General features: G+C 48.7%; 1 protein-coding gene across 1 annotated transcript in view; it reads right to left on the reverse strand.

The window, feature by feature from the left end:
* LOC147096512 (butyrophilin subfamily 1 member A1-like) overlaps positions 1-1735 on the reverse strand; it is a 40952-nt gene extending 39217 nt beyond the window's left edge. Inside the window, exon 1 of the mRNA XM_085975313.1 lies at positions 1604-1735. The gene's annotated coding sequence lies outside the window, so the exon portion shown is untranslated. The remainder of the gene's footprint in view (positions 1-1603) is intronic.
* Between the last annotated feature and the right edge of the window lie 9817 nt (positions 1736-11552).

The raw sequence follows: 11552 nt of genomic DNA on the forward strand, positions 1-11552 counted from the left end.
CTCCAAGCCACACACCATCCTGACTTGGACCTGTATCGCCGTTCCTTCACTGTCGCTGGGCCAAAATCCTGGAACTCCCTTCCTAACAGCATTGTGGGGGTACCTACACCATATGAACTGCAGCGGTTCAAGGCGGCGGCTCACCACCATCTTCTCAAGGGCAATTAGGAATGGACACTAAATGCAGGCCTAGCCAGCCAGCGACGCCCACATCCCATCAATGAATTAAAAAAAACCTCCTCTGGCCCCTACAACACTTCCTATCTCTGTAACTTCCTCCAGCCCTACAACTCTCCCCATCTCTGTAACCTCCTCCAGCCCCACAACCCTCCCTATCTCTGAAATCTCCTCCAGCCCGACAACTCTCCCCATCTCTGTAACCTCCTCCAGCCCTACAACCCTCCCTATCTCTGTAACCTCCTCCAGCCCTACAACCCTCCCTATCTCTGTAACCTCCTCCAGCCCTACAACCCTACATATCTCTGTAACCTCCTCCAGCCCCACAACCCTCCCTATCTCTGTAATCTCCTCCAGCCCCACAACCCTCCCTATCTCTGTAACCTCCTCAAGCCCCACAACCCTCCCTATCTCTGTAACTTCCTCCAGCCCTACAACTCTCCCCATCTCTGTAACCTCCTCCAGCCCTACAACCCTCCCTATCTCTGTAACCTCCTCCAGCCCCACAACCCTCCCTATCTCTGTAATCTCCTCCAGCCCCACAACCCTATCTCTGTAATCTCCTCCAGCCCCACAACCCTCCCTATCTCTGTAACCTCCTCCAGCCCTACAACCCTCCCTATCTCTGTAACTTCCTCCAGCCCTACAACCCTCCCGATCTCTGTAACTTCCTCCAGCCCTACAACTCTCCCTATCTCTGTAACCTCCTCCAGCCCTACAACCCTCCCTATCTCTGTAACCTCCTCCAGCCCTACAACCCTACCTATCTCTGTAACCTCCTCCAGCCCCACAACCCTCCCTATCTCTGTAACCTCCTACAACCCTACCTGTCTCTGTAACCTCCTCCAGCCCCACAACCCTCCCTATCTCTGTAATCTCCTCCAGCCCCACAACCCTCCCTATCTCTGTAACCTCCTCCTGCCCCACAACCCTCCCTATCTCTGTAACCTCCTCCAGCCCCACAACCCTCCCTATCTCTCTAACCTCCTCCAGCCCTACAACCCTCCCTATCTCTGTAATCTCCTCCAGCCCCACAACCCTCCCTATCTCTGTAACCTCCTCCAGCCCTACAACCCTCCCTATCTCTGTAACCTCCTCCAGCCCTACAACCCTCCCTATCTCTGTAACCTCCTCCAGCCCTACAACCCTCCCTATCTCTGTAACCTCCTCCAGCCCTACAACCCTCCCTATCTCTGCAACCTCCTCCAGGCCCTACAACCCTCCCTATCTCTGTAACCTCCTCCAGCCCTACAACCCTGCCTGTCTCTGTAACCCGGGTCCGGGGAGGGTGCGGCCGGGGCTGCAGCTGTTCCTGTGTGGGAGGAAGGAGCCCCGCCCGGCAGATGCCTCTCTCCCTCTCCCCGGGGCCTCTCTCCCTCTCCCCCCATTCCACTCGCTCAATGCATTGGCAGTAAATGGCACCAACCTGTCTGCGCCCAAACATTCCGCCCGGCAAAACGGCCCGACTCCAACTCGCTGCTCAAAAGTGCTTTCACTTTGCTGCCCTTCCGGGGGGCGCGGCTTCAATTGGAGCAAAGGTAGCTGTCCGGAGCTGGACTCTCACCCCTACCCCGGCCTTTCCCCCCCCTACCCCGGCCTTTCCCCCGGGAGCTGTCCGGAGCTGGGCTCTCACCCCTACCCCGGCCTTTCCCCCCCCCTCTACCCCGGCCTTTCCCCCGGGAGCTGTCCGGAGCTGGGCTCTCACCCCTACCCCGGCCTTTCCCCCCCCTCTACCCCGGCCTTTCCCCCGGGAGCTGTCCGGAGCTGGGCTCTCACCCCTACCCCGGCCTTTCCCCCCCCCTCTACCCCGGCCTTTCCCCCCCCCTCTACCCCGGCCTTTCCCCCGGGAGCTGTCCGGAGCTGGACTCTCACCCCTACCCCGGCCTTTCCCCCCCCCTCTACCCCGGCCTTTCCCCCGGGAGCTGTCCGGAGCTGGACTCTCACCCCTACCCCGGCCTTTCCCCCCCCTCTACCCCGGCCTTTCCCCCGGGAGCTGTCCGGAGCTGGGCTCTCACCCCTACCCCGGCCTTTCCCCCGGGAGCTGTCCGGAGCTGGGCTCTCACCCCTACCCCGGCCTTTCCCCCGGGAGCTGTCCGGAGCTGGGCTCTCACCCCTACCCCGGCCTTTCCCCCCCCGCCCTACCCCGGCCTTTCCCCCCCCGCCCTACCCCGGCCTTTCCCCCCCCGCCCTACCCCGGCCTTTCCCCCCCCGCCCTACCCCGGCCTTTCCCCCCCGCCCTACCCCGGCCTTTCCCCCGGGAGGAGTCCGGAGCTGGGCTCTCACCCCTACCCCGGCCTTTCCCCCGGGAGGAGTCCGGAGCTGGGCTCTCACCCCTACCCCGGCCTTTCCCCACATTTCACATTCGGGGGCCGCTCCGTCTGCTGCGGTGAGCCCAGCCCCAGGAACCTTTCCACATCCAGTTGTCCCGAGTCCGCTTCATTGGAAGCGACAGGTCCGGATCTTCACTCACTTCCACATTTTCACACGGCAGCCTGTTGCCCAGCCCAAGGAGTGAGTTCATGTCTGAGAAATTGTGGAACAGAACCAGGGCTGGGGGGTCCATGGGGGTCCCTGTGGGCTGCAGTATGGACACCTGAGAATGACATTTACATCCAAACAATCCCATATAATCTTCAGTCGGATTGCCAGTCAGATTTTATCCCGCTTGTGAAGAATGTATTGAGACAATTCACTCAAATAATTGCATTTTATTTTGAATTTGCAGAGTGATGAAAATGGAGTGTGGAACTCTCCTCGGTCTGTTCCTTGTTTGTGGTCCAGGATCTGGTGAGCAATCTCTCTCTCTCTCGGTAATGTTTCTATGTTTTGACATTTTGTACAGGTTGTGTTCTTTAACAGTAGCTTCTCTGACTTTGTTCACGTTGTATGACATGATCATAGGATGTCACTTCTGGTACCTGGAGAAGTTCGACTCAATGATGTAAAAATTCTGGTAATTAGTGTTGGCAGTGGCCCAGAGGGTAGAGATCTCTCCTCTGACCCAGAAGGCCATGGGTTCAAGTCCACTCCGGAGACTTGAGCACATAATGTAGGCTGGCACTCCATTGCTGTATTGAGGGAGCGCTGCACTGTCGGAGGTGTTGTCTTTTAGATGAGACATTAAACCGAGGCCCCATCTGCCCTCTCAGGTGGACATAAAAGATACCATGGCACTCTTCTTGAACTTCTGCAGTCCGTGTGGTGAAGGTACTCCCACAGTGCTGTTAGGGAGTGAGTTCCAGGATTTTGACCCAGCGACTATGAAGGATCGGCGATATATTTCTAAGTCAGGATGGTGTGTGACTTGGAGGAGAACTTGGAAGTGGTGGTGTTCCCATGCGCCTGCTGCCCTTGTCCTTCTAGGTGGAAGAGGTCGTGGGTTTGGGAGGTGCTGCCGAAGAAGCCTTGGTGAGTTGCTGCAGTGCATCTTGTAGATGGTACACACTGCAGCCACGGTACGCCGGTGGTGGAGTGAATGTTTAAAGTGGTCGATGGGGTGCCAATCAAGTGGGCTGCTTTGTCCTGGATGGTGTCAAGCTTCTTGAGTGTTGTTGGAGCTGCACTCATCCAGGTAAGTGGAGAGTATTCCATCACACTCCTGACTTGTGCCTTGTAGATGGTAGAAAGACTTTGGGGAGTCAGGAGGTGAGACACTCGCCGCAGAATACCCAGCCTCTGACCTGCTCTTGTTGCCACAGTATTTATGTGGCTGGTCCAGTTCAGCTTCTGGTCAATGGTGACCCTCCCAGGATGTTGATAGTGGGGGATTCGGCGATGGTAATGCCATTGAATGTCAAGGGGAGGTGGTTAGACTCTCGCTTGTTGGAGATAGTCATTGCCTGGCACTTCTGTGGTGCAATATAAATAGTTAAGATTTAATAGAGTGTGCTTGGATTTACTGATGAGGATATAATGTATCAAACTGAAAAATGTAACCTCAGTCTGTAAGGGGTGTCCCGATGGGAACAGCAGTTAATATTAGACTCAAGATCTTTAGGGGACCAAATTCCAGCCTAGGCCCCACCCCAGCCCTGCTAATTCAGCCCACCATGTTCAGACAAGTCATTCTCATTGGTCCTTGTGTCATTTTCTGGTTTGACCTGTTTGAACTTTGTGGGCCTGGAGCTTTGGACAGGGCTGTTCTGAGCACTGTTCTCTCATTGGTGATAAACCTGTGGTAAACCACTGTAGTTCACTGTGTTCACTGTTGTTGTTGTTGTTGTCGTTCACTCTTGTTTCACTGTTGTGCCTGACTATGCCTCAGCTGACTCCGCCCCTGGGCTACTGAGTATAAGAGCGGCCGCATGGCAGCTCCTGGCATTCGGTCGTCCACTAGAGGCATAGTCCTGATCTGTCTGAAGTGCAATTCAGTAGTTAATAAAAGCCTGTTGTTCTGAACTCTGCCCAGCCTTTTATTAGAATTGATAGCGCATCAATTTTATTAACTACTGAAAAAAAAAAAAAACGATGCTGCAGATTCTTAAGATCAAGTGCCTGGAACTCGACCCGCAAGAACCGGACTCGACTGCTAAGTTCTCGCACTTGCTGCACAGTTTTGAGTCCTTTCTGACTGCATCCGGCGAGACCGTCGCCGCCGATGCCGACAAGCTCAGGGTGCTGAACTCTAAAGTAAACCACCGAGCTTTTGCCCTTATCCGGGACGCTACGAGCTACCAGGGGGCTATCGACATCTTGAAGGAGCAATACGCACGCCCGGTCAACTATGTTTACGCAAGACATCTCCTGGGGTCTCGCAAACAACAGCCCGGGGAACTTGAATGTTGAGGGTTCCTGTCTCTACCACCCTTTCAGGCAGTGAGTTCCAGATTCCAACCACCCTCTGGGTGAAAAAGTTCCTCCTCAAATCCCCTCTAAACCTCCTGCCCCTTACCTTGAATCTATGCCCCCTTGTTATTGACCCCCCTACTAAGGGGATAAGTTCCTCTTTATCTACCCTATCTATGCCCCTCATCATTTTGTACACCTCAATCAGGTCCCCCCTCAGCCTTCTTTGCTCCAAGGAAAACAACCCCAGCCTGTTTAGTCTTTCTTCATAGCTGAGGCGCTCCATCCCAGGTAACATCCTGGTGAATCTTCTCTGCACCTTCTCCAAAGCAATCACATCCTTCCTATAGTGAGGCGACCAGAACTGCACACAGTACTCCAGCTGTGGCCTCACCAGCGTTTTGTACAGCTCCATCATAACCTCCCTGCTCTTGCCTTCATTAGCCGAGGCATAGAATATAAGTATCCCATATGCCTTTTTAACCACCTTATCTACCTGTTCCGCTGCCTTCAGGGATCTATGTACATGTACACCAAGGTCCCTCTGACCCTCTGTACTTCCTAGGGTCCTACCACTCATTGTGTATTCCCTTGCCTTATTTGTCCGTCCAAAATGCATCACCTCGCACTTTTCAGGGTTAAATTCCATTTGCCACTTTTCCGCCCATCTGACCAACCCGTTTATATCGTCCTGTAGCCTGAGGCTTTCCTCCTCGCAATTTACCACCCCACCAATTTTCGTGTCATCTGCGAACTTACTGATCATACCTTTTACATTCTCATCCAAATCATTTATGTAGCTCACAAACAGCAAGGGACCCAGCACCGATCCCTGAGGTACCCCACTGGACACAGGCCTCCAGTCCCCTAGGAAAGTAAAGGATCCCCTAGGAAAGAGTGATCATAGCATGGTAGAATTTCAAATTCAGTTTGAGAGTGAGAAATGTGGGTCTGAAACTAGTGTGCGAAACTTAAATAAAGGCAATTACAAGGGTATGAGGACAGAGTTGGCTAAAGTGGGCTGGGAAAATAGATTAAAGGGTAAGATGGTAGATCAGCAGTGGCAGACATTTAAGGAGATATTTCATAAATCTCAGCAAAGGTATATTCTAGAGCGAAAGAAAGGCTCTACGAGAAGGATGCACCATCCGTGACTAACTAAGGAAGTTAAGGATGGTATCAAATTGACAGAAAAGGCATACAATGTTGCGATGATTAGTGGTAGGCCGGAGGATTGGGACATTTTTAGAAACCAGCAAAGGATGACTAAAAATATTATAAAGAGGGAGAAGATAGAGTATGAGAGTAAACTAACAAATAATATAAAAACAGACAGTAAGAGCTTCTACAGGTATGTAAAAAGGAAGATAAGTAGCTAAACTAAATCTAAATGTTAGTCCCTTAGAGGATGAGACCGGGGAATTAATAATGGGAAATAGAGAAATGGCAGAGCTCTAAACAATTATTTTGGATCAGTCTTCACGGTAGAAGACACTAAAAACATCCCAATAATAATAGATAATCAAGGGGCTATAGGAAGGGGGGAACTTAACAATCTTTATCACTAGAGAAAAACTACTAGGCAAACTAATGGGGCTAAAGGCTGACAAGTCCCCTGGACCCGATGGCCTGCATCCTAGGGTCTTAAAAGAAGTGGCTTCAGAGAAAGTGGATGCGTTGGTTGTAATCTACCAAAATTCCCTGGATTCTGGAGAGGTCCCAGCGGATTGGAAAACCGCAAATGTAATGCTCCTATTCAAGAAAGGAGGGAGACAGAAAGCAGGAAACTATAGGCCAGTTAGCCTAACATCGGTCATTGGGAAAATGCTGGTATCCATTATTAAGGAGGTAATAGCAGGATATTTAGAAAATCAGAAGACAATCAAGCAGAGTCAACATGGTTTTATAAAAGGGAAATCACGTTTGACAAATTTGCTAGAGTTCTTTGAGGATGTAACAAACAGGGTGGATAAGGGGGAACCAGTAGATGTCGTGTATTTGGATTTCCAGAAGGCATTCGATAAGGTGTCACATAAAAGGTTACTGCACAAGATAAGAGCGTATGGAGTTGGGAATAATATATTGGCATGGATAGGGGATTGGCTAACTAACAGAAAACAGAGAGTCGGGATAAATGGGTCATTTTCCAGTTGGCAATCAGTAACTAGTGGGGTGCCACAGGGATCAGTGCTGGGGCCTCAACTATTTACAATCTATATTAATGACTTGGATGAAGGAACCGAGTGTACTGTAACCAAATTTGCTGATGATACAAAGATAGGTGGGTTAGCAAGTTGTGAGGAGGACACAAAGAGCCTGCGAAGGGATATAGATAGGTTAAGTGAGTGCGCAAAGATTTGGCAGATGGAGTATATCGTGGGGAAATGTGAGGTTATCCACTTTGGAAGAAAGAATGAAAAAGAAAATTATTATTTAAATGTGAGACTACAAAATGCTGCGGTACAAAGGGATCTGGGGGGTCCTTGTACATGAAACACAAAAAGTTAGCATGCAGGTACAGCAAGTAATTAGGAAGGCTAATGGAATGTTGGCCTTTATTGCAAGGGGGATGGAGTATAAAAGTTGGGAAGTTTTGATGCAATTGTACAGGGCGCTGGTGAGACCGCACCTGGAGTACTGCGTACAGTTTTGGTCTCCATATTTAAGGAAGGATATACTTGCATTGGAGGCAGTCCAGAGAGGGTTCACTGGGTTGATTCCGGAGATGAAGGGGTTGTCTTATGCAGAAAGGTTGAGCAGGTTGGGCCTATACTCATTGGAATTTAGAAGAATGAGAGGTGATCTTATTGAAACATATAAGATTCTGAGGGGGATTGACAGGGTGGATGTTGAGAGGATGTTTCTCCTAGTGGGGGTATCTAGAACTAGGGGGCATAGTTTCAGAATAAGGGGTCGCCCATTTAAGACGGAGCTGAGGAGGAATTTCTTCTCCCAGAGGGTCGTGAATCTTTGGAATTCTCTACCCCAGAGAGTTGTGGAGGCGGAGTCAGTGAATATGTTCAAGGCGGAGATTGACAGACATTTGAACTACAGGGGAGTCAAGGGTTATGGGGAGAGAGCGGGAAAGTGGTGTTGAGGCCCAAGATTGGATCAGCCATGATCTTATTGAATGGTGGAGCAGGCTCGAGGGGCCGATTAGCCTATTCCTGCTCCTGTTTCTTATGGGCCATGCAAATGAGTATTAAGATCACATGTCCAACGACGGTGTCTACTACCTATTTTTATTTACCGATCATATATGCAATTAGCCACATTTGGATTCCCAATTACCCCCATGTGGCCAGTGGTTAATGTATTGGCCAACACTGGTATAGAAGCAAACAGCGAACGATTAATCGTGTTCAAAGTCACATGAAGCACAAGCGATGAGGAGCTGGCCTCCCCCTCGGTGGACAAAGATAGTCCAGTGTGAAGTCAAGTTTGAAAAGTGATCACAGGATTTGTTAAGACTACTGAGAACTTTAAAAGATTAAAAAATGAAGTTTAACGTGTTTGCAGAGTGGACTGTCATCTCCACTCGCTTCTGGTGTGAAAATGTAACCACATTTGTTGAGCAAGGGTGAAGCAGATCCCTGCAATGTAGCGCGTGTCTGACAGGCCCTCTCACCCTGCAGTATAACTTGCCCATAAGACTTGGCTGAGGTGAAGAGGTAAACAGGCAGGGAAGGTGCCGTGTATTGTGAGAGATGGGAAAGTTTCATGATTGGGCCCTTGGTGAGGTTGGACATGAACATTTATGAAGTCTGATTCTATGAGCAGTCCCTATTGGGGACATAATCTCCCAGGCACAATGTGAAGCAAGTAGTGAAGATTAGTGGAAACATTTCCTCTGTTGGGTATTTGTAACCGAATTGTAAAAGTCCTGAGAACATTCACCATTTCCCAAGAAACATCACCCAGAGTAAATCTACCCCCCTCTCATGTTGATCTTGCTCCATATGGTGTCAGGAGCAAATTATCGCCACAACTCTGATCCAGTTACACACACTTCTATTGTGCTGGGCCAAACATATATCACCACGTGATAAAATCACCATCAGCTTTTTTCTGTTCTCCCTTTTTCTACTGGGGTTTCTATATTAGGGATTTTCTTGCTGAACTAGCTTCAAAATGGATGCTGTTTTTCATTATTATCTTCCCCGTGTGTTTGTTCAGTCCACTCTGTTATATTCATAAATAAATAGACGTTTTCATTATGAACAGCTAGCTTAGAGCTAGTCATTTATTCAGCCATGTGGACTAGTGTACAGGCATCCATCTTGACTACTGCCTTGTGGCTAGCCTAGTGCATCGTGGGTAGTCCACTCTTAAACATACAGCTTCACCTAGTGTACCATTCTAGAATGACATGTTACTGATCATTACATCCCCCTTTCTTTAAGGTTAAACAAAATCAATATCAATCAATCATAACGACATAAACATCTTCACAACAGTCAACACATTTTCAATATACTTTTTTTTGTACTCAAAGATTAAGTCTATCAGGCTTTTTTACTTCACGTGTGGATCTTCTCAGCACAGGTAAGTCTGATGTGTTTTCATGAGAGCCTGTATGTGTGTTTGTGTTAGATTGTCCTGGTGGTGAGTGACAAGATTCAGTTGCGGCATTGTCATCGATTTGCTCTTGGATAGTTTCTTCTGTTTTCAGGAGGGAACGGCAGTTCCTCCTGAGAATCTGTCCTTCCTCAGTTCTAACAGTGTATGACCTTGGTCCTACTTCCTCAAGAACTGTAGCTTTCCTGTTCCATGCATCTGGATCCTCAATCCTGACAACATCATCCCTTGTCAATGGTTTCAGAGTTTTGGATGACTTGTCATAGTGTGATTTCTGTTTCAGCTTTAACAGTTGAAGTCTCTGTCTCAGTTCCTTACTCTGCTTTTCTTTTGCATAGCAGGGTAGTGTGGAGCGCAACTTGCGACCCATTAGGAGTTCAGCAGGTGAAGAACCACAGTCTAAAGGGGAGGCTCGGTAGCTCAGCAGGGCGAGATAAGGATCAGACTTGCTTTCTGTCGCTTTCTTCAGTAGCTGTTTGAGAACTTGAGCACCTTTCTCTGCCTTACGATTCGACTGAGCATGGATGTGATGTGCTGAAAGTCATACTGTGCTGCAAACTGTTGCCACTCCTTACAGTTGAAGCACGGACCATTGTCGCTAACGGCAATCCTGGGAATTCCATGTCTGGCGAAGATGGATTTAATATGCATTATGACACTGCTTGTTGATGTGCTTGAGAGCAGCGCCACCTCAGGATAGTTAGAATAGTAGTCAATCACTAATAGATGGTCCATACCAACCTTTTGCCATGGTGCTGTTGGTAAGTCAGCTACTATCATTGGTTGCTTGTTTGTTTTGGTGTTTCTGACATGTCTCACATTTGCCTATCATGTTCTCAGTGTCCTTATGCCAGACCAATATACAGTGTCTCTTGCTCTCCTTTTGCATTTTTCAATTCCGAGGTGTCCCTCATGAATCCTTTTGAGCATGTCTCGACGTAGAGCCTGTGGAATGACTATTCTGTTCTGTTTTAGTAATAATCCACTTGCGACACTCAACTCTGACCTGATGTGAAAGTACTTTGGACAGGAACCTTTTGGCCAACCATGATGAATGTTCTCTATTACTGTTTGTAATACTGTATCTTTTACTGTTTCTTCTGCTATTTGCTTTGATTTGATTTTGTGTCTGACACGGGCAGCGCAGCAGTGACCATACTCACATGAACATCCACGTCTTCCTCAGTAGAGCTCACATGACTCATTGTGGGTGCTCGGGATAGTGCATCTGCTAACACTATGTGTTTGCCTGGTGTGTAGATCAGTTCAAAGTCATATCTTTGCAGCTTCATCATGAGTCGTTGAATCCTTGGAGACATCTCATTCAGGTTTTTTTTTATGATGGCAACCAGTGGGCAGTGGTCTGTCTCAACTGTGAAGATGGGAAGTCCATATATGTAGCCATGGAACTTTTCTAGTCCAACTACCAAGCCTAGACATTCCTTTTCAATCTGGGCGTATCGACACTCCGAATCAGTTATAGACCTGGAGGCATAGGCAACAGGCTTCCAATCTTCACCCTCTGCTTGTAGCAAGACCGCGCCTAGGCCATCTTTTGATGCATCCGTTGACACTTTGATTCTCTTTGTTGGGTCAAAGATGGTGAGTACAGGTGTGGTTGTCAGCACTCTTTTGAGGTTCATCCACTCTTGTTCATGTCTTCCTGTCCATGCGAACTCATTTGTTTTATGTAGCAGGTCTCGCAGACAGGCTGTCTTGGCTGACAAGTTAGGAATGAACTTTCCAATGAAGTTTATCATCCCCATGATGCGTAGCACTCCTTTTTTGTCAGTGGGTCGGGGCATGTTGAGTATGGCGTTTACTTTTTCCATATCTGGCTCTATTCCTTTACCAGATAGATTATCTCCTAGGAAAGTGACTTCCTGGACGCCAAACTGACACTTGGCTTTGTTGAGCTTCAGTCCATTCCGGCATATGCTCTGTAGCACTTTAGTCAGTTTCTCATTGTGTTCTTTCAGTGTGGAGCCCCAGATGATGATGTCATCAACATA

Source organism: Somniosus microcephalus, unplaced genomic scaffold, assembly GCF_052327205.1.
Source record: "Somniosus microcephalus isolate GS21.2 unplaced genomic scaffold, FLI_Smic_1.0 unresolved_chr1, whole genome shotgun sequence".
Lineage (NCBI taxonomy): Eukaryota > Metazoa > Chordata > Chondrichthyes > Squaliformes > Somniosidae > Somniosus > Somniosus microcephalus.